Raw genomic sequence first — 19601 nt, 5'->3', positions numbered from 1 at the left:
AGAAGGCTGACTGAGTTCTTTATTATAACTATGCTATATAATATATATAAATAATATATATATTAATATATGATATATAATATATATATAATATAATATATATATATTATATAATATATATTAATATACTATACAAAGGAAAATACTAAAACTACATACCTACTTTTCTAACTACCATATTTAACTCACTCACAACTCATGACCCTGTTCTCAAGAGTCCAGACACAGGTGGATTGAATTTGCCATCAGGCTCAAACAATCCTCACCAGAATCCAATCAAGCAATCACCCCAGGTAAACAATTCTCCAAACACATTCCACGTGAGAAAAACAAGGAGCAGAAATAGGAATAGTTTTCTCTTTCTTTCTCTCTGTGCACCTCTATGAGGAATCCTGAGAGAGGATGAAATGTGCTTACCACAAACACTACAGTAGCCCCTGCACAGACTCTTCCCAAGAAACTCTTTCTGCCAATACAGCCAGTTACTAACAAGCTTCAAACAGCAGAAGTACTAAAAAAATCACACAGATTAATGTTCTCTGATTTTTCTGAACCATGTCATATATTCCTGCAGATAATAAGCTTCTCTTTGATGACAAATGGGGACTACATTAATGATTTTTAAAGGTGTTTTTGACAGATTAATAACATTGCTGACACTTCCATGGGGCATGACTTAGTATCAACTGGTTCCAGTCCTTGGTAATTAATCTACAGGAAACAATATAACAATTTTACAGTATTATGTTTCTATTATTCTATAAAATATTTTTTATTAATGCATCAGTAAAAGTTAACTTCAGAAAACAGCATCTATCTGGTGTTACATAAAGAATTAGTTGTGACATCCTCACTGCATTTACAATGCTTAGTTTGGAGCACCATGAGTTAGGTAAGTATCCTGAAAATCCTACTTTTCCAAACAGCACAGGTCATTTTGACATTTTAAGAGGACTAACTTACTAGGCATCTGAGCACAGTGTAAATTAACTGTGTTGAAGTACATCCAGTCACAGCCAAGGGTGCCAGTTCAGACACCATGTAACTCTACTTCCAGTTTTGTGACATGTTTCTCAAGATTCTTGTTTTTCTTAAAGAATTGTCCTCTGAATACAGAGGCATGCAACCATCACTAACTTCAGCCTTACTTAAGCTTCTTTGATTTGCTTTCAACCATGACATATACTCACTTTGTCCTTGCTTTTGTTCTCTAAAGCAGTTTATAAAACTTGAAAAGAAAAGGAGTGCTTTGTATCATATGGAAAATAACTGTGCTGTAAGGAACAATACCAAGGCTGAAAAGCCTAAAATTAGACCTGCAAGCTTTGCTTTCATTGGCAGCGATGTGTGAACATTCATATTGTCCCAATCCCACATTCTACATCTTTATTCTTGCTAAACACACTACTTTCTGTAAAACACTGAAATTTAAAATTAGCAAACCTGTCTGATTCAAGGGTATACTGACCTTGGTGATGGGCTATTTTGATCACCTTTAGACCTTAATAGTGAATTACAATATCAGCTATTTTCAAAAGAAGCAAAGAAAAAGCACTTGCAGAACAAAAAGCTGAACATTTCTGAAATGGTGGCTGGAATAATACTGCTAGTTTTTTTTGTTGGTTTTTTTTTTTTCCTCCTAAGAAAACTCAAAAGCAAATGTAATAGCTGTATTTTTGCTGAAAGCAAGCTAGGCACTGTATAAAGTTCCTGGGGCTGGGCAACGTGGGACTAACAGGGATAATTTAGTCATAACAGGTTAGCATCTATGATATACCCATTCCCTTCTCAGCTGTGCTCATTCAGTTCCCACTGCAGTCAACAGGGGAGACAAATAAGAGCAAAGTGTATTCAGAAGGTCAAACTTTGTGGATTTTCAAAAAAGCCACAGAGAGGCTAAAGTGAAACCAATGCTCACTACTGCTTTAAGTATAATTCAAGCAATTGCTAGTGCAGTGTTTATTTTGAGTGTCTCCTTGTGGAATTTCAGGATAAAATATGAGACTGGCAGTGAGCCTGAAGGGGGTATAGTCAGAGCAGTCCAATTTCAACAGACTATCAAGATGAACTGTGGGGAGTTGTTTTACAGGTTTATGGCTATAGCTCACTCTGAAGCAGAGTGTTATTAATATTTGTAGAGCACTATGATATAAATAGAAACACTACATCCACCACCTAGATACCTGTGGTATGCTCTGACAGAGCACTTTTTAGATAACCAAATACCATTAAATGTGCCCCAAATGCTATACTTGAGAAAGGATATTAGATAGAGACATAATGCAACAGTTATTTATGCATCAAAAATGCTGATGCTAAAATGCAGCACTAACATTAGCAGCCTTAGGCACTAACTCCAGGGTGATTTTCTGTCAGAAACCAGAATTAATTCTAACACTGTTACAGCACAAGGCACCAAATAGTTTCATGGAGTTAGGACCAGTGGAAGCCTAGATAAAGATGGTCCTGAACTGCATTCAGCGTTTCCCACTGGAAAATCTGTGGCCATAAAAAGTAATGTTTTCAAAGTAAGACAAAGAGCAGCTGGAGAATACTATTTACTTCATCACACTGATCTTGTCAGTATTTCCCAATGTTTCCTACACCCTGGAAACAGTGTAGGCTGTCTGTCAAGCTTTGCTTACCAGCAGCAAGCTCCACGGGTCACATGGTGGCATCTCAGACGAAGCTGAGCTTTTGGAAAAAGAACGGAGGCTGACTGTGGCACTGAGACAAAATGGAGATGTTAGCCACCAATTAACCACCAATTGCCTCAGGAGCAGCAAGGAAACCCTGAGAAAGGTAAATACACCTTTCTCAGGATCAGGGAGTTTTGTCTTAGGTCCAACCTCAAGATGAGGTAATTTCTTCCTGGGACAACCCTTCTTTTGTGCCTAATAAAGCCAGGTAATTGCATCCTGGATTTTGTGGGTAGGAACATGATGTGCAGCAAGACCATTTATGGAGCTGTGGCTTTAGTCTCAGGCTTAGCTTTCTATTCTCACATACAGAGAACTAATTTTATTCCCTTGGTAACTGGCATTTTTCAAGTTTCTGCAATTCCTTCAAACACTTATAATGATTCAATCATCATGAACATGCCTATACTTGAACAATAGTTCAAATTAAAACTGGTAGTGGATATGAAATACACAAGGCATTTTTGAGAAATTCAACGTGACAATAGTCTCATTTCTTCCTTATTCTTCAGAAAAACATCTTGTTAATACAGTTATGTTTTCAATGAATAATAGTCCCCTAGAGTAAGAGTACTTATACATGGAACCATCTTGGAATAGCATTTCCCAAAGAACATCTGGAACAGGAGAACTTCTCTTTGCTACTCACTTTACTAAAAAAATGTGGGCTCTCATTTTTCATAGAACCATATAATTTGGCTTGGAAGAGACCTTAAAGATCATCCAGTTCCACCACCCCTGCAATGGCCAGGGACAACTTTCACTAGATCCAGCTGCTGAAAGCCCCATCCAGTCTGGCCTTGAACATTTCCTGGGCTGTGGCACCTAAAACTTCTCTGGGCAAATTATTACATTGTCTCACCATGCTCATAGTGAAAAATCTGATGTGGGCACAGCCAGCCAGCATGAGGTGTGAAAAATTAGTGGAAAATTTCTTGCTAACATCTAATCTAAACCTGTCCTCTTTCAGTTTAAAGCCATTACCCCTTGTCCTATGACCCCATGCCCTTGTAAAAACTCCTGCAGCTTTACCCCTTTTGGTACTAGAAGGCTGCTATAAAGCCTCCCTTAGAGAAGGTATAAGATACACAGACCTAGATTCCAACAGTAATAAATTTCATATTATTTATTAATTGTTATAATGGATTATCAATAGTAGGATTCTTTATGGTGAGGGTGGTGCAGCACTGAAACAGGTTGCTCAGAGAAGTTGTGGATGACCAGGCTGTTCAAGACCAGGCTGTATGGGGCTTTGAGCAACCTGGTCTAATGGAAAGGTTTGTTCCACTCCAAACCATTCCACACTGGGAGGAAAATTACCAAATAAAAATATTCAAAAGAGTTAAAGATTCTGCACTGAGCTATAGAATCCTTTTTTAAATATTTAAATAAAATTAAATTAAATCTACTTTAAAAGAATCCCCACAGATCCTTAAGTTCCTACACAAGCTATGCAGACTGGTGCTGAATATTTTATAAATTTATGTACTCTATACTATACCATATGGTAGATTTGCAAATTCCTCCATGAATAGTGTAGGTAAATGTAATTTAGGCTCTCCCAGAGCCTACTTACAGAGCAGAGGTAATTAATGGCACAATATCCTGAGTCTGTGTGTGACCCAGACAAGCACAAAGCTTTTTCTCCGAGGTTCACACAGACCTCAGGAAAATGCAATGTTAAACATGTGACCTGGGAATAACTGATGTGGGATGTTTATATCTTAGGGAAGAACAGGTCATTATTCAATCTGTCTGTGCAGTCTTCAGGTTTGCACTGTCTTGGAGGCTCTTCATGGGAGGTGCCAGCTGTCACTAACAGGCACAGAGGTGACCTGCACTGGATTTCAGAACTGCCCCAGCTCCTGGGCTTGTCCCCAGCACAGCTCTCCCCAGCCTGCCCAAGGCAGACACCTGGTACTGGCTGGCTGTGCCCACACCAGATGCAGAAACAGGACCTCAGCAGCATCCTCTGTGCTTCACTCCACACCACCTACTTCCCAGCCAAGAAAATATGTATTCCAGTCAAAAGCAGTCTAGACATAAGGTAATATATGCAATACAGATGCGAGATTATTTCTGACACAAAACTCAGAGAAATAATCTGATAAATTTAGGAGAAAAAATTGAGACAGGTTGAGTAAGCTAGTGACTACATTTCTATCATAATCTTTAAAAGCTACTTCATCTGCTCACCACAGGAAGAGCTGCTTGCCACTTCTCACCAGCCTATTCTGTTTTTCCACTACTAGCAGCTTGTTTTGATTTTGGCTGAGTGGAAGACAGATATGGAAAGTCCTTGCAGGAATGCCAGAGTGCAGGGAGCAACCTTGCCTCCTAATTGATGCAAGCTGCCCAGGAAGAGAGGCAGGATGATCATTTCCTCCCTGCTTGTTCATCAATTCCCCTGGGAACAAGTTATACTGCAGCGACACATTAGGGCATGTGCTGTCAAAGTGCTTCTGGCAGAAAAATAAGTGAAGTTATCAAGTGACTGAGCCCTTTCAGCTAGCCATGGGATGCAGAGCTGTTAGCAAAGTCCCACTACAGCTGAAACATACATTTAAATTTTTCAGAGTGATAAAAAGTCCCATTCAATAATATACTGCAGGAGCAGAGTAAAGCTGGCAAGTTTGTTTGTTAAAAAACAACCCGACTGTGTAGTTCTACTTTCAGAATACACACCTAAGCTGGAAAGTTTGTTGTCTGAGCTCCTGAGTCTGGATGTGCTGAAAAAAAAATGTATAACCAACTCTTACACATGGCAAATCTTTTATCTTCCATAATGTGGACTTGGAGAGCACTTAATAACAACTTGATGGAGCCTGATGGAGTTGAATTGGCTTATATCCAGGATGACTGGTGCTCAAATGACTCCATTTTTAAAAATACTTTGCCATAATAATAAATGGGAAGTAATGATCACCCATGGCTGGCCAAAGAAGTAAGGGATTTTTTAAAGGAAAACCAGAAAGAACACAACTTATGAACCATTCCACATAAAATACATACTTTTCATGTTCTTCTGCTGTAGTACTTTTAAAAACACTATTTTTACCAGGTATTGGACTTTACATTGTCACACCCATGCCCCTCTGAAACAAGGAAGAGTGGATAATAGCCACTCCTGCCAAGGTTTACTGCAGTGACAAATCTCAGGCACAACCTGTGGATTAGCAGAATGTTACTGGTTATTCCTGTTCTCTGCATTGTTCTGAGAAATCCTCACATTTCTCTTCATTCACAGTCAAACTGAGTTCCAGGTAATGCTAACGTCCAAGGGGGAAAGCTACAAAGCCTGTCTAAAATGGAATTTGTCTGTATATTATAGAGCTTTACAATTTAGCTGTATGGTAAAAAGCACAGGGGTCAGTCTCATGCTTCTTTCTAAAGGATAACTTCAAATGCAAACGAGAAACTGGTCTGACCTTATTTTTTCATAGTACTTTGACAACATTGCATGTATATCCAGTGAGCATGTTGACACCTGTATTTTATGCAAAAGCCTAAAAAGGAAAAATATGTCAAGTATTATGGCTTAACTAATAATTAAAACTGACATAAGAATTGCATGTAAATACAATATAATGATGTCATTAATCCAGTGTAATTGAAACCCAGAGATAACAGAGGTGCACCTCCTCACTATCAACTTAAAGAGCCCAGTCTATGCTCTGCAGTTCACTCCTCATCAGAGTTAGTCCAAGTGGATCATCATTATCACACCACCCAACAGATCTCACCAGCAAAAGCACAGGAAACTGGGAGACGTGTAAATACCTCCTTGTTTCCACTTCATAAACATTCCAAAATTAGACTGCTGCTCATATTAATGATTGAAATGTAAGGTATACAGTATTTATTATTTTTATTACTTGTTACTTACTATTATTATTTAATAATTTTGTTAAATCTTTAGTTCATCAACTACACACAAGCTCCTGTAACAATTTATAAGGTTTTCCGATATTACTAAACTGTAATGTTCAGCTTCCTACCAAATACCTCAGAGAGGCAAGAGGAAAGACAAGGCCCAGGAACAGGTCACAAGCAGATCTCAGCTCTGCATTGCTCCCATTGCACCATGGGATGATTACACAACAATTTCAATCTGACACAATCCAGTTCTCCTGCCAAAAAGGGTTTATACTCTCCAAAGAACCATATTCACTTTTGGAAAGAACTCCTTACCCAATGTCTTGTGTATATCCCAGGATTTCTGTGGTCACGTGCAAGCTAGGTAAGAAAAAACTGGTCACAATTTTTTACACAGAAAAGGAAAAAAATGGGTCATTTGGGTGAGATAAACCACAAAAAAATAGGCCATAAAGCCCTGCCAGGAAAGGCTGGGTTGGGCTGGCAGGAGAGCTCAGCTCAAGCTGGTGCCATGTTCCAGAACAGACCGCCTGGGCTGCGGCAGTCAGACACAGCCCAGACAGCCTGGGGCACACCAGTGTCACACCAGCAGTCCAACAGGACACTGCTTTCATCCAAATTTCTAGTCCTGCACCTTCCTTCTTTGAAAACCCCAGATGTGATCACTCCCCCTGCAAATCTTGTACTGCTTGTCTCTGCTAGAAGACAATCATGGATACGGGAATGACATCAGAACTGTGGCAACAATGCTTTTGAGGCAGAGACTGGCCTTGACTGATGGATGCCTTTGATATACTTAGAGGTGAAAAATTTACACAAGTTGCCAAATGTTTTTCCACCTTGACTATTAAGAACTAGAAAATGTTTGAGGTTTTGTACAGTCTCTTGAAATTTATCAGTGCTGAGCTCCTCCCATGACAGGAATTTCAGTTATAGCACTGTGGTCAAGCACCTGTGTGAAACAGGTTCTACAGTTTTCTGAGAATAAGCATTTGGGATCCCATCCTCTGCTTTGCCATCAATTCCCTAAAAGTTCTTGGACAAGGCGTTTCTGCCTTCTACATCATCATCACGTAATATTAAGTGAATGAAATAATGTTAAATTTTACAAATTTGCCAATACTGTAGTTGCCATATCCCATTCAAAACTGACATCAGTCAAAAATTACATGGCACATCAATACAAATGCAAAACAATAAGCAACTTATCACATAAATTCTTCAAAATCAGCTCTCCAAACAGGTTTTTACTTCAGAAAAGAAGAATTTTTAAGAGCAGCTGTTCAGTCATAAGATCAATGAATCATATGAGAAAACATATAATGTCTTATGCAAATACTTCACATTTTATTTTCCAATCCTTCTCCCCACTTAGTTTCACGTCCCAAATGCCTTTAGATGAGCAAATTCCCCTGCACCCACACACAGCTTACTGCCAGAGAGAGCCTGCACTGGGGGTGTTTCTTGTGGTCATTTTTAGGACTTATATGTGACTTAAAACCATCTCAATTCTCCTTCCTTTTCTCCAACAGCTGCATCTATCACTCATCTGACGCACAGTATAAGAGAAGTTGTCACAGCTCAGGTAGTCACTGGCATTTCAGTAGGAGTTTCCTCTGAGCACCTAACTCAGGTGCTTCTGCCCTAGCAGAGTTCTGACACAGCTTGTCTGTCATTACATCAGAAGCAGTTCAGCGAAAAGCAGCCAGAAGCAGATGGATTTATCATCAAATTCAATATTTCCTGCAAATTCAAATTTTCCCTGTGGAGATTTCTCACAACACCTAAAAAATCACAAAAAGTAGTGCATCTGTTAGTACTTTTCATATTAATCACCCTTTTTGTGAGAGACTCTACTCAGTGTTTCCTAGATGTTGATACCTTTGCCTTCTGCTATCTTCAAATGTTTTCCTGCTCCTTTTCCTTGCTCCCCTCTTCCTTTTTGATTCATTTAAAATGAATCTCCCTAGCACTGAAATCCTCACAGATCCGATCCTGCCTACGTCTCTGACATGATTCATGATCACACCTTCTCCTTTTCCCTGAGTCTCGTCTCTAGACTAAGAGCTTGCTGAACACTTACACCTACCTTTCCAGTCAGCTCTGTGTGTTCAAAGCAACAGAGTCTCCCATGTATTTAAATCTAGTCACTCACAGATGTTGTGGTGGTTTAGCATGTACTCTGCAGTATTCAAATCCATTCCTTGATCAAATTTTTTCCAGTAGGGATCAGATAGATCAGCTCAGAGAATGAGTCCTTACATTAGTATGGCCTTGGACTTTGGTCCAGTTACTTCAGGAAGAGATTATTCCAGAAATCTCCATTTCACATTTAACTCTATGGTAATTTTTTATAATGACCATCAAGCCGTCTTTTCATGTGTTCCTAAGGATTTCCTTATGTCAGTATTTGCCAGTAGTGCTGCTAATGCCACTGCCCACTGATGGCACACATTTCTTTTCATTGTACAACCACATGTAACTCACTTTTACTGTAATTTGAATTTTTAAAGCATGGCAAAGTAGCATAGCACAGTTGTGAGAAGGTGACTTTGCTTTTATAACTTGTGTGAATTTGCTACCTTTTTAGTTTGTTTCTTTCTCCCAGACTCAATGTTTATGCAAGAGTACCTCATTAGTCAAGTGCCCAGAGTGATACCACAACTTTGCCCATTCAGAACAAACCAAAAATGCTAATTTCTTCAAACTTCTTGAAGGTATTTTCAAAGGAAAACAGAAGCACAGGACTGAAGTGGCTGCAAGCTGCTGTGTAGGTCTTCGTAAACTTGAGAAACTCAAGTTAAAGTGACAAAATGCAGAGTCGGAAAAACAAGGGAATGTGTTAGGTGCCTCACACAGCTTCAGATGTTGAAGACCTTCTGAATATATCAATACTGTCAACAGTAAATGGATGGGTTTACTGGGCAATACAAAAACTACCATCTCCAGCTATCTCTGTTACATACAACACCAGAACAACCTTGAACATTTCATGAACTCTTTCTTTTATCTGGAGATGAACTGACATTGATATATTGTTATTGGTCTTCACTAATACACTCCTGTTGGCAACAGAGATGCTAGCAGCTGAAATGAGTCACATACTGCAAGACCTTGCAATCTATATGGAAAGAAAGTGCAATTTAAAAAATATCTGTCTCTTCCTCAGCTGACTGTGCAATGCAAGACACCCACTAAAACTCAAGTCATAGTCAGACAGTTATTTTTCATGTTTTTGTAGCACAGAAATTGCAGTGTTATTTTTTTTTTATTTTAAATTAACTAGCTTTAATTCACAACATTAAAAAAGCAACAAAGTAATGATAGGACCATTTGATACTGAAATAAAAATTACTCTTGTATTTTGTATATACCATGGATTTCTCAAGCAACAATTCAGATCTTACACTGTTTTCATTTATTTACTGGTTGCACATTATGAAAAAATCTACAGTTGGCTACAAATATTTGAAGAAGGTGATAATCTAAAATAATGTAACTCACAAACAATAGAAGTAACTAGCCAACAGTTCTCTAGCTCATTTTCATCTAAAGAAAGCAAATTGACAACAACTCTGTTAGATGATAGGTATATACAATAGAACTATTTATAGCATTATGCAGGAATAAAATCCACAGGGAATGTTATGATAAATTACTGTAAGATTTTCAGTCTCTACTGAATCTTCTTACCCCAAAATTCCACATCCCAGGAAAAAAAAAACAAAAACAAAACAAAACAGAAAAAGAAGTACATAGGCTGTGCATTTACAAGAACAGCTTGGGTCTTGCACTGTGATAGAGTTAAGGCACTGAAAAGAGCAACTCAACAGAAAAAGCAGAGACACACAGAAAGAACACAGATGTACTCAACATCTGTTTACATTGTACTGTGACTTCTTACAGACTTCTCTTTGGAAGTGCCAGATACCTTGTACATATCTAGAGATATCTATATACAAACCCAGCTGTTTAGGACATATTCTAGGGTATATCTACAGTGCAGCCCAAGAGCTGGAGAACAGAGCGTGCCTCAGCCAGCTTTCCACTCTGGCTTTGCCACTGTGACCAGCCCCATGGGGGGAAGCAGAACAAGTGTGATTGTACCTAATTAGCTCTGCAGGAGGCAAACCCAGTCACTGCTACCAAGCATGGATTGGCTCAGTCACTCCATTCAATCTCTGTACGTGCACCCTATCTTTCTGCACAGGTCATAGGCACAGTGTGCATCTTTTATGTTAGAATTTTAATACAAGTATTTACCCTTATAGCACTCTACATACAGCTGCACTTTCTAGAATATATGCAACAGCCAGATCCTTGTTTTATAAAGCCCATTGTTTAAAAAACAAACACAAAACCATAGCTAAAATGCAAGAAAAAGGAGGCATCCGCCATGGTTAAACAAGCACAGCCAGTATTGTCAAGGAGAGGGAGGCTCTTAGGCAACAGGAGATTTTGGAGCAGAATCAAAGACAGGAAGCAGAGCCAGAGAGGGAGGAAAAAAGGGATCAGTAAAAGCTAAGGATAAGATAAGACATGAGGCAGTTTAGAACCTGTTGACACTTCATGATTACATTCTCATACAACAGAGTGGGAAGCCTGACTGTGATGTTCTCCTCTTAAACAATGTAGAAACAAGTGTTACTTACTGATCTGTGTTCCAGTAGCACCTCTTTGTGGCAGACACGTGAGAAAAATGTAAAAACATCACAGCCCCTTCTAACCCTCCTATTTTCCCAAAGAGGAATTAAAATGAATAAACAATAGCCATTTAACTAAATAGCTAAGAACTCACCCAGTGTGGAGGACAACTCTTGCAATCAAAACCTATTTATGAGGAATGATCAAGACTACTTTGTGGTTTTCTCACCACACCTGAGGAGGAAAAGGAGTCTTAAAAACTACTTCTGTTAAACACTTTGGCAATTCAGCAACAGTGGTGTATTGTTAGGATACCACTGACAGAAGGAGGCAAGAATATTTATGCATATGGAAAAAACAGTTTGTGATTATTTGACTCTCTTTATTTAAGGATACATGATATAAAGTTTTAACAAGGTTAAACATGTAACATACTGATTTCATACTATTATTCTAAATTTTCTCATCGCACAGATGGCAGGGACCAGATTCCGAGTCAACTGGAGCTCTTTGTTGAGCATTGTTCAACCTTACAATGTGGTTGATGTGACATATCCAAGCCAGATTAAAAAAACAAACAAATAAAAATACCCCAACTAAACAACAATATTTTTAAAAAATCAACAAAAAACAACACCAAAAAAAAAACCAGATGAAATGTTGTTAGACATTTGAAGATGCAGTCCTTCTGTACAAGTCAGTCTGGTTGACAAAAATCATCAGTATCATCAAATGTTTCATGCATCAAACTAAAACCACTTTTCAGGCTATCAATTTTCCAAATTAAAAGCCTTTTATGCCATTTAAAACACAAATTTCAAGAATATTCACAGATTGTTACTCATTTGTATGCTTTTAAAAATGTATATTTAAAAGGAAAAATTACTGCTTAAAAATAGTATATGTTCTGGTGTAATGTTAGATCATTGTAATGAAATTGACTGGATATGTGCTGGATGTTAACAATAACTGCACAAATAACTTTTTGCAGCATTTCCATTATATAAGCTGATTTTATTTTCAGTGCTAAAAACTTTTTAAAATGTTCACTTTCACTATCTTTAGAAAATCTTAACTTTTTCCTCTATATAAAACAACTTCTACTAAAAAAAAACATTTTAATTCTAACTACTAACTAATATCTCATATTTCATTCTCTAAGCGTCTTCGGTTACTTTGTATTTCTAAATATAGCAGATAAGAGTACAGAGAAATATGCTGTATTGTAAGATCTTTTATAAATAGTTTCTAATTTTAGACTACTCCTTTGACTAAAGTCTAATTAAACCACAAATATATTCTCAAATGCAGTTCACAAAACAGATCATATTCATGTCTCCTCACTGCTATTTGATTCCATCTTACAGTGAATGATTTAATATCTACTTCTGTGTAAAAATGTTTTCCAAAAAGTGGAACACTAAACTTTCATTTAAAAAAATAAAGTTTCAGTAATTTATTACCGTTGTGAAATTATTTTCAGATATTAAAATCAAGTCATAGGTACTCTACACATACCAGGCTCAACAGTTGATCTATTTAAGATTTTTTTAAAATGCTTTGGGGATTGATTATTCAAGAACTCGCAATTAAGTCCAGAATCATCACATTTTAACACTTAGGATAATTAATTACTAAAAAAGCTTAGTGAGAACAGAGGTACATTTTCCATTCTCTATGATCTTTAAACCAAGACTGATTTTTTCCCCTCCCCCAAATTTGCATGTAAAAGGAGAGTAAAGGCATCACTGAGTCAAATGCTATGGCCTCTGCTAGGCATGGTTAAAATGTTCATTAATCGCCCTTGTAGATTCAAACATTTATGAACCTAAGAGCTTTCTTTTCTAACATACAACTTTCTATTTAGCTATTAGTTAAAACTAATAAAAGTAATTTTCATCAAAAGTTTTGGGCCCTTATATTTATTAGTCTAAAAACTCTGTAAATTACTGTCACAACTTGTTTTCTTTTTGAGTATAAAGTTTGACTTGTACGAAGCTTGAGTGACCATAGTAATCCCATTGGTTGATCTTGTATTGGTTGATTCAACTCATTAGAAGTTAAAACAAAATATACTACTTTTTTATGCCTAACTACTGTATGAAAATACCTTGACAGGACCAAAAAAAAATTTCAATACCACTTGTCTTATCATTATGGCTCTCCATTTTTAGATATTTTCATAAAGGAACTTTGAGAAAGTCTAAGTTAGTAAACAAGAAATAAGTAAAATTGCTATTTTCTGTTATTTAATAGTGCTGCATGATGCTTCTCTGAAATCATCAATTACTTAAGATTAAATCTGCTTTAAGCCAAAAATGGTTAAATGTCATTTTAACCAAAAAGTTTAGTATCTCATATTTATATTAGTGTAGAAACTATAGGAATCACCATTATATCTTTTTTCCTGCACATCAATTCAGACTCTTTTAATACAGACTGTGTAGATAATCTTCCACAAAAGGCTTTGTGATGGTAAAGTGATTTTAAATTTTTTTATCTTACTATTAAGAAATTATTTTATTATAATTATCTTAAAATATCTACTTGGGAATCTCAAATTATCATTTCTCATTATTTCAAAGCTTGTAGGTTCTGACAAACTCAAAAATGTAGCAAACTCCTGATTTTTCAAAACAGTGAAACTGAGAAAGTTATAATACATTCCACTAATTTTTACAGTCTGGGATTATATATATGACTTTTTAGGGTTTATTTCAGGGAGAAAATCTTAAAAAATATCTGTAATGTGTATTCCTTTGTCCTTGATATCATAATTTCAGAACACATCAAGCTTAGTTCAAAAAAAGAAGCAGTTGTCCTTTCACTCCCAAGGAGCACAATTTATTTCAATTAGCTGTGGTTTTACAAGTTATTTTACTAAACACATTCTATTCCTTACTTTGCTCATGGGAATAATCACAAAGAAAAACAGCTTGATATTTTTATAAACAAATCAGTGATTTTGACTATCAAGTGGCTTTTATCTTTTTCTCCTCAGCTCTCTCCTTGAAACTACTTGCTTTTTTCAACTTTCATCAATGAGACCATCTCTAATAATCTGCCTTGATTTCCTACAAGTGTATTATTGTCCTTTCAGTCACATTCACATCCAAAATGTGGAAAAGCTCTTGAAAGCAGAGACCCTGTGGATAACATTGACATAGTTAAAAAAAGAAAAAATACATATATATTTTAGCACTTTATAACATAAGAAGCAATAAAAATTTGTAGCACTACTCCAAGATTTTGCATTCTGTGAGCAAATATCCTTCTTATCATCTGTTTAATTTTCCTTGAAAAGGTTTATAGCTATTACTCTCAGACCAATAGCATAAAAGTCAAAATATAAAATAATCTCTCTGTGAATAAAGACAAGTAGTTGGAGCTGAGGTAAGAAAGCGCCGCCCTGTGATGGGAGCCCATCTGGATCCTTACATCCTCCAGCACAGCAAAGGCTCACAACCTTCCCTGTAGGTGCTGTATTCCTGTACCACACAGAGCTTTCAGCAATGCTATGGGGAGAAGCCGTGGGGTAAAGCATGGTCTTCCCCAAGAAAGAAATAAACAGCAAAGAAAATTCATTACAGAGTAGTCTGAATCAAAATTAGGCATGAGATATAATGCAGGAAGATCACACAGTGCTTTTCTCTGTTAATGTAAGACAAAATTAAAGCAATTGATAAAGAAAGCAATTTGATTGCCCAGGTGGGCAATCAAACCCACCTGGAAACAAGCTTCTTTACAGACCACTCAAAAGTCAAAGGGTATTTAGCCCTAATGCATACTGCTAAAACAGTATCTATTAAAAACAAAAGGATGAAGATGGGTGCTGACAATGTTTAACATCATGACGAGGAGCAGAGCTGCTCAGGGTAAGTGCTGCATGTGTCACTTCCTAGGTCTTTAAAACCAAATCTGTCTACCATACTTTAAATTTTTTAACTCCTTCTTCAATTAGTATACATTGCTGTTTGATTCACAATTACAGGATGAGCCAGCACTTTTTGGCCAAGTGACACAAATTTCTGGAAATCTATGGGAATCTGCAAAGGTCGACAGAACTGAATACCTAAAATGGGAGCATGAGGCACAGATAAAATACAAAAAAACTTAGGAATCCATTGTGCACACAGACATAACATTACAATGCCAAAACCGAAAAACAGAACCAGGATAACATCTTGAAATGTAAACAATTATGGAATCACCCACAACAAAGTTCACCACGTTCGTGTGTTTGTTAAGGGAACCTGTAGCCTTAGATTTAGATCCTTCCTGCAGCTATACTGAACGTATAGACAGAAAGCAAAGTCAAGAGGCCTGCAGCAGCACAATGGTGCTGCAGCTCTCTAGGAGGACCCTGCTGGAAGGAACGTCAGGATCCCCCCAGACATGCTGCAGTCAGCAGGATGTCACACGTGGAGCCTTTTCCAAACAGCACCAAAGTCAGAGGCATTGCACTGCTTCCATCCAGCACAGCCAGCCTCATTTCCTCTGCTCTGCTCTGCCCCATCACATCCCAGGTAGGCTTGGCCTCATCATTCTGGCCAGAGCAGAGTTTCCTTTCTGGCTGGTGCTGTGGGGTGGTATCAGCTCTGACTCTTCAGGTACAATACAGCAGGGGAAGGCACACAGGGAACCGCACAACCACACCGACAGCGGTGGAGACATCTCTGGCGTTTGCTCTGTGCTGTGAGTTACATAACGCTGTGATACTCCGGAGTAGATGCCGCTTGATGACACAACTGATCTGTTGGCAATAGCTGGATGTTCCAGAACAAGCAGCACGTTGAAAAATCAGTGGTGTGCAGGTATACTTTTGTATCAGTCAAGAAGACAGGGCAACCTAGAAACCTGGTTAAATATTGCAGCCTGATGTCATAAAAGTTTGTGGATAAATAACTAGATTAAAGATTAAGTCCTTAATTAAAAGGCAGGGATAACACATAACCAAGATGAAGAACATGTTTCCTTACTTTTCCTTGAAAGCAACATCAGCCCAGACTACTTCATGCTTTGTTTGAACGGAGAAAAACATAATTAAAGTTTTAATTAGAATTGATTGCAGTCCACAAACCTGAAATGGATTGTGCTGTATGAACACTGTAAAAGATCTTTCAAGCAAACTGATGTTCTTAAATGAACTATGTTCTTTAAAAAGGAAAGGCATTCTCTCAAGTAATAGGGTAGTAGTGAAAACTAATGACTCTGAAAATGTGTGACAGAAACAACTACAAGGAAGCACACGTTCTGAAAGGGACAGTGATTATGCAGTCTACACAGGAGCTTCCACATACACTTATTTTTCTGTGTGATTAATCTGTTGCATATCATATTCTGGTTATAAAATATGTCCATCTTTTTATTCTTCATAAAGAATACCTCTGAGATCTGAACTTTCCAATACATGAAGGAAGAGAATGTGTATCCACTAATAACAAAACATTGCTAAAAATATATCACCACGAGAATTGTTGGGAGAAGTACCTGTATCTCTTAAACCCATCTGTTACACTAACCATCTTCTGTACAAGAACACGGAATTTATTAATGTACGTAGCCTTTTGATAATTGGCTATGGGTTTAATACCCAAGCAATCACCCTTCAATTTTAATGAAAAGGGCGGGTGTTTTCACCACCCTGTAATCTGCAGGTTTGCTTGTCAGCCGAAAAGGCTGGCGGTGCAGGTGAACCCCCTCCCCGCCTTGCTGCACTGCTCCGGGTCGCGCAGGATTCGGGAGCGCGGTACCTGCGCGGCAGCGGGAGCTCTGCCCGCTCCGGCTCCAGCTGCCCTTCGTCCGAGGAAGGCGGAGAGCCCCGTCCCACCTCCCCAAAGCCCCCGAACGGGCTCCTCCAGGGCCGGGGAAGCGGAGGGTCTGCAATTGCGTAACATCAACCCCCCTTCCCCTTTCCCTCCCAATCCCCGACGGTTTCTCCGCACGCCAGAGGCCGGAGCAGCCAGCCCAGGACGGGGCAAGCCAGGAGGAACACCCAGCCGAGGAAAGGCTCCTGGCACTGGGGACGGGATGCGAAGTTGGGGTGGGGGGAACCTTGCAAGTGGCTTCATGCAGGAAGGGGATCGCCTGGCTGGGGTGGGAGGAGGGAGGCGTTCCCTTGGGGGGGCAGTGGGAGAGCGGGGGACTCCGGGGGGTGGGGACACCTCTGGGCAGGCGGGAAAAGCCTCGCACCGGGGGAGCCGGCGGCACGGGCAGCGCTGCGGAGGGCAGCGAGCGGCGCGGACCGCGCAGCTCGCCGTGCCCGGGGACCGAGCTGTGCCGAGGGCGGCAGTGCTGGGGTCCCTTCTGGCGGCGCCCGCACAGCGCTGAGCCCCCGTGTCCCGGCGCTGAGCACCGCGCTCCCCCCGCACCCCGCGGCCAGGACCCCGTCCTTCCCGGCGGGGGATGGAAGAGGAGGGCGAAGAAGCCCTCGGAGTACCGGCAGGCGTCCCTCCCCTCGCCCCACAGATGCAGCACGTCCCTCCGGGTGCGAGCCGCCTATTTCCAAGCGATGCTGGCGCGCAAAGTTGCGCCGGTCGGACAACCCCCGCCCGCGCTCCCTCCCTCCGCAGCCGCGCACATCCCGGCCCCCGCACTCCGCTCCGCTCGGGTCGGCGCGGAAATCGCCTCCCTCGCTTTCCGCCCGGCTGCTCACGATCCGCCTCAACCTGCTCCACCTTTTGTTTTGATCTTTGGAAATGAAATTCTCTCTTCTGCCGTCTCCTTTCCCTCCTCCTTCTCACGCCTTCGTGTGGGAGATGCCCAGGATCGCACACCAGCTTTTGTTATCTCCTCCCACCTCCATCTTCACTCCGATTGATGCCCTAGTAAATAGCAGGAGCGCGGCACCTCCGCCCCGCACCTACCCCGCTACCACCTGCAAGCACGTCGCCTGTTAAATAAATTAAGGATAAAAACATTCCTTACAGGCAGTATGAAAAGCGATAGAGCGATCGCATGGATCGGGAGCACTTTTGCCTCCCTCGTGGTGTGATGACCTTGTGAGGGCTGCTCTGGTGCTTGGTTTCGTACGGTCTTTTTTTTTTTTTTCTTTCTTTCTTCTTTTTTTTTTTTTTTCCCTTTCCCTACTGGAAAAAAAAAAATCACAGCCTTTTCGCTATCCCTTTTCAAACGAACACGAACGCCAGACTCCCTCTTCCACCAAAGCGTTTCCAAGCGCAAATTGTTACGCGACAGCTCAGCTCTTCTTTGGATGCTGTCGGTGCTCACATCCGGATCGGTGGGGGTTTCGGTCCCATCTCTCCACAGTTAACGGCAAATCGCCGCGGGTACGATTTCCCTCCATCTCGCCAGCGGAACAACTCCCGCACACCGACCGCGCACACCAACTTTCCCGGCGAGGATGATCCGACCGCTGAGCGCCGAGGCCCCGCATCCCCCGCCTCAGCCCCGCCGCCTTCCCGGGAGGAAAAGCCCCGCGCGGGGCAGCCCGGCAGCCGGTTTCCCGCCCGCACCTCGCGGGTGCGGAGCCCGGATCCCCCCCCTTTCCCCCGGCGGTGCCTCCCCGCACTTACTGCGGGCGGGGGTCTGTCCGCGGTGCGGAGGAGGGCGCAGGGCCCGGGGTCCCGCGCGGTGCTGGGGCCGGAGGGACACGCGGCGCCGCCTCGGTGCGCGCCCGCCGCCGCTCGCGCCGCAGCTCCTGTGCGCGCCCCCGCTCCGCCCCGCGCGCCGCCCGCCGCCGCCCCGCACTGCAGGACCGCCGCCCCGCGCGCCGCCCCGCGCTCCGAGCATGCGCGCGGCGCCGGCGGGCGGGCGGCAGCGGGGGAAGCCCCGGGGCGGGCGGCGGCTGAGGGGCACAGCCCGGCGGGGCCCGGCCGGGCGGCCTCGGCGTCACCCGCGGCCGAGCGCAGGCTCCCTGTGCCCGGCGTCGTCCGTGCCTTGCCCGCTTTGCTCGGCGGCTCCTTCGCTCCACGCGTGCAACCGTGCCGCGCCCGGCGTGCGGGGACAGCGCCGCCAGCGCGGGCGGCGCGGGGTGATCGCGGAACCACAGAATCAATTAGGTCGGAAAAGACTTCTGAGATCACCGAGTGCAACCTGTGACCAAACATCATCTTGTCAACCAGGCCGTGGCACCGAGTGGCACGTCCTGTGTTTTAACACCTCCAGGGGTGGTGACCTCCTTGGGCAGGCCATTCTGTTATGTAATAACGCTTTCTGTGAAGATTTTCTTCCTGATGTCCGACCTAAACATCCCCTGGCACAGCTCAGCACTGTGTCCTCACACAGCCAGTTGCCTGGGAGAAGAGGCCGATCCCCACCGGGCTCCTTTCACGTGCGCGGTGAGGGCAGCGGCGACCGCGCACGGAGCCGCCTGGAGCTGCCACAGGTGCGGCGGCGTCATCTTCCATTGCACCCTTACAC

The 19601-nt window shown here is 41.6% G+C and overlaps 1 protein-coding gene across 3 annotated transcripts in view; it reads right to left on the bottom strand.

The window, feature by feature from the left end:
• The window catches only part of VSNL1 (visinin like 1), an 83422-nt gene extending 64535 nt beyond the window's left edge, over positions 1-18887 (bottom strand). The window contains exon 1 of one of the 3 annotated variants that reach the window (XM_021525370.3): positions 18755-18887. The gene's annotated coding sequence lies outside the window, so the exon portion shown is untranslated. Of the gene's footprint in view, positions 1-17896; positions 18030-18146; positions 18271-18754 lie in introns of those variants that run through there. The other 2 variants (XM_021525372.3, XM_021525371.3) reach the window with 2 other exon arrangements.
• Between the last annotated feature and the right edge of the window lie 714 nt (positions 18888-19601).

Source organism: Lonchura striata, chromosome 3 (genome assembly GCF_046129695.1).
Source record: "Lonchura striata isolate bLonStr1 chromosome 3, bLonStr1.mat, whole genome shotgun sequence".
Classification (NCBI taxonomy): domain Eukaryota; kingdom Metazoa; phylum Chordata; class Aves; order Passeriformes; family Estrildidae; genus Lonchura; species Lonchura striata.
This window is presented reverse-complemented; position numbering and strand designations above follow the sequence as displayed.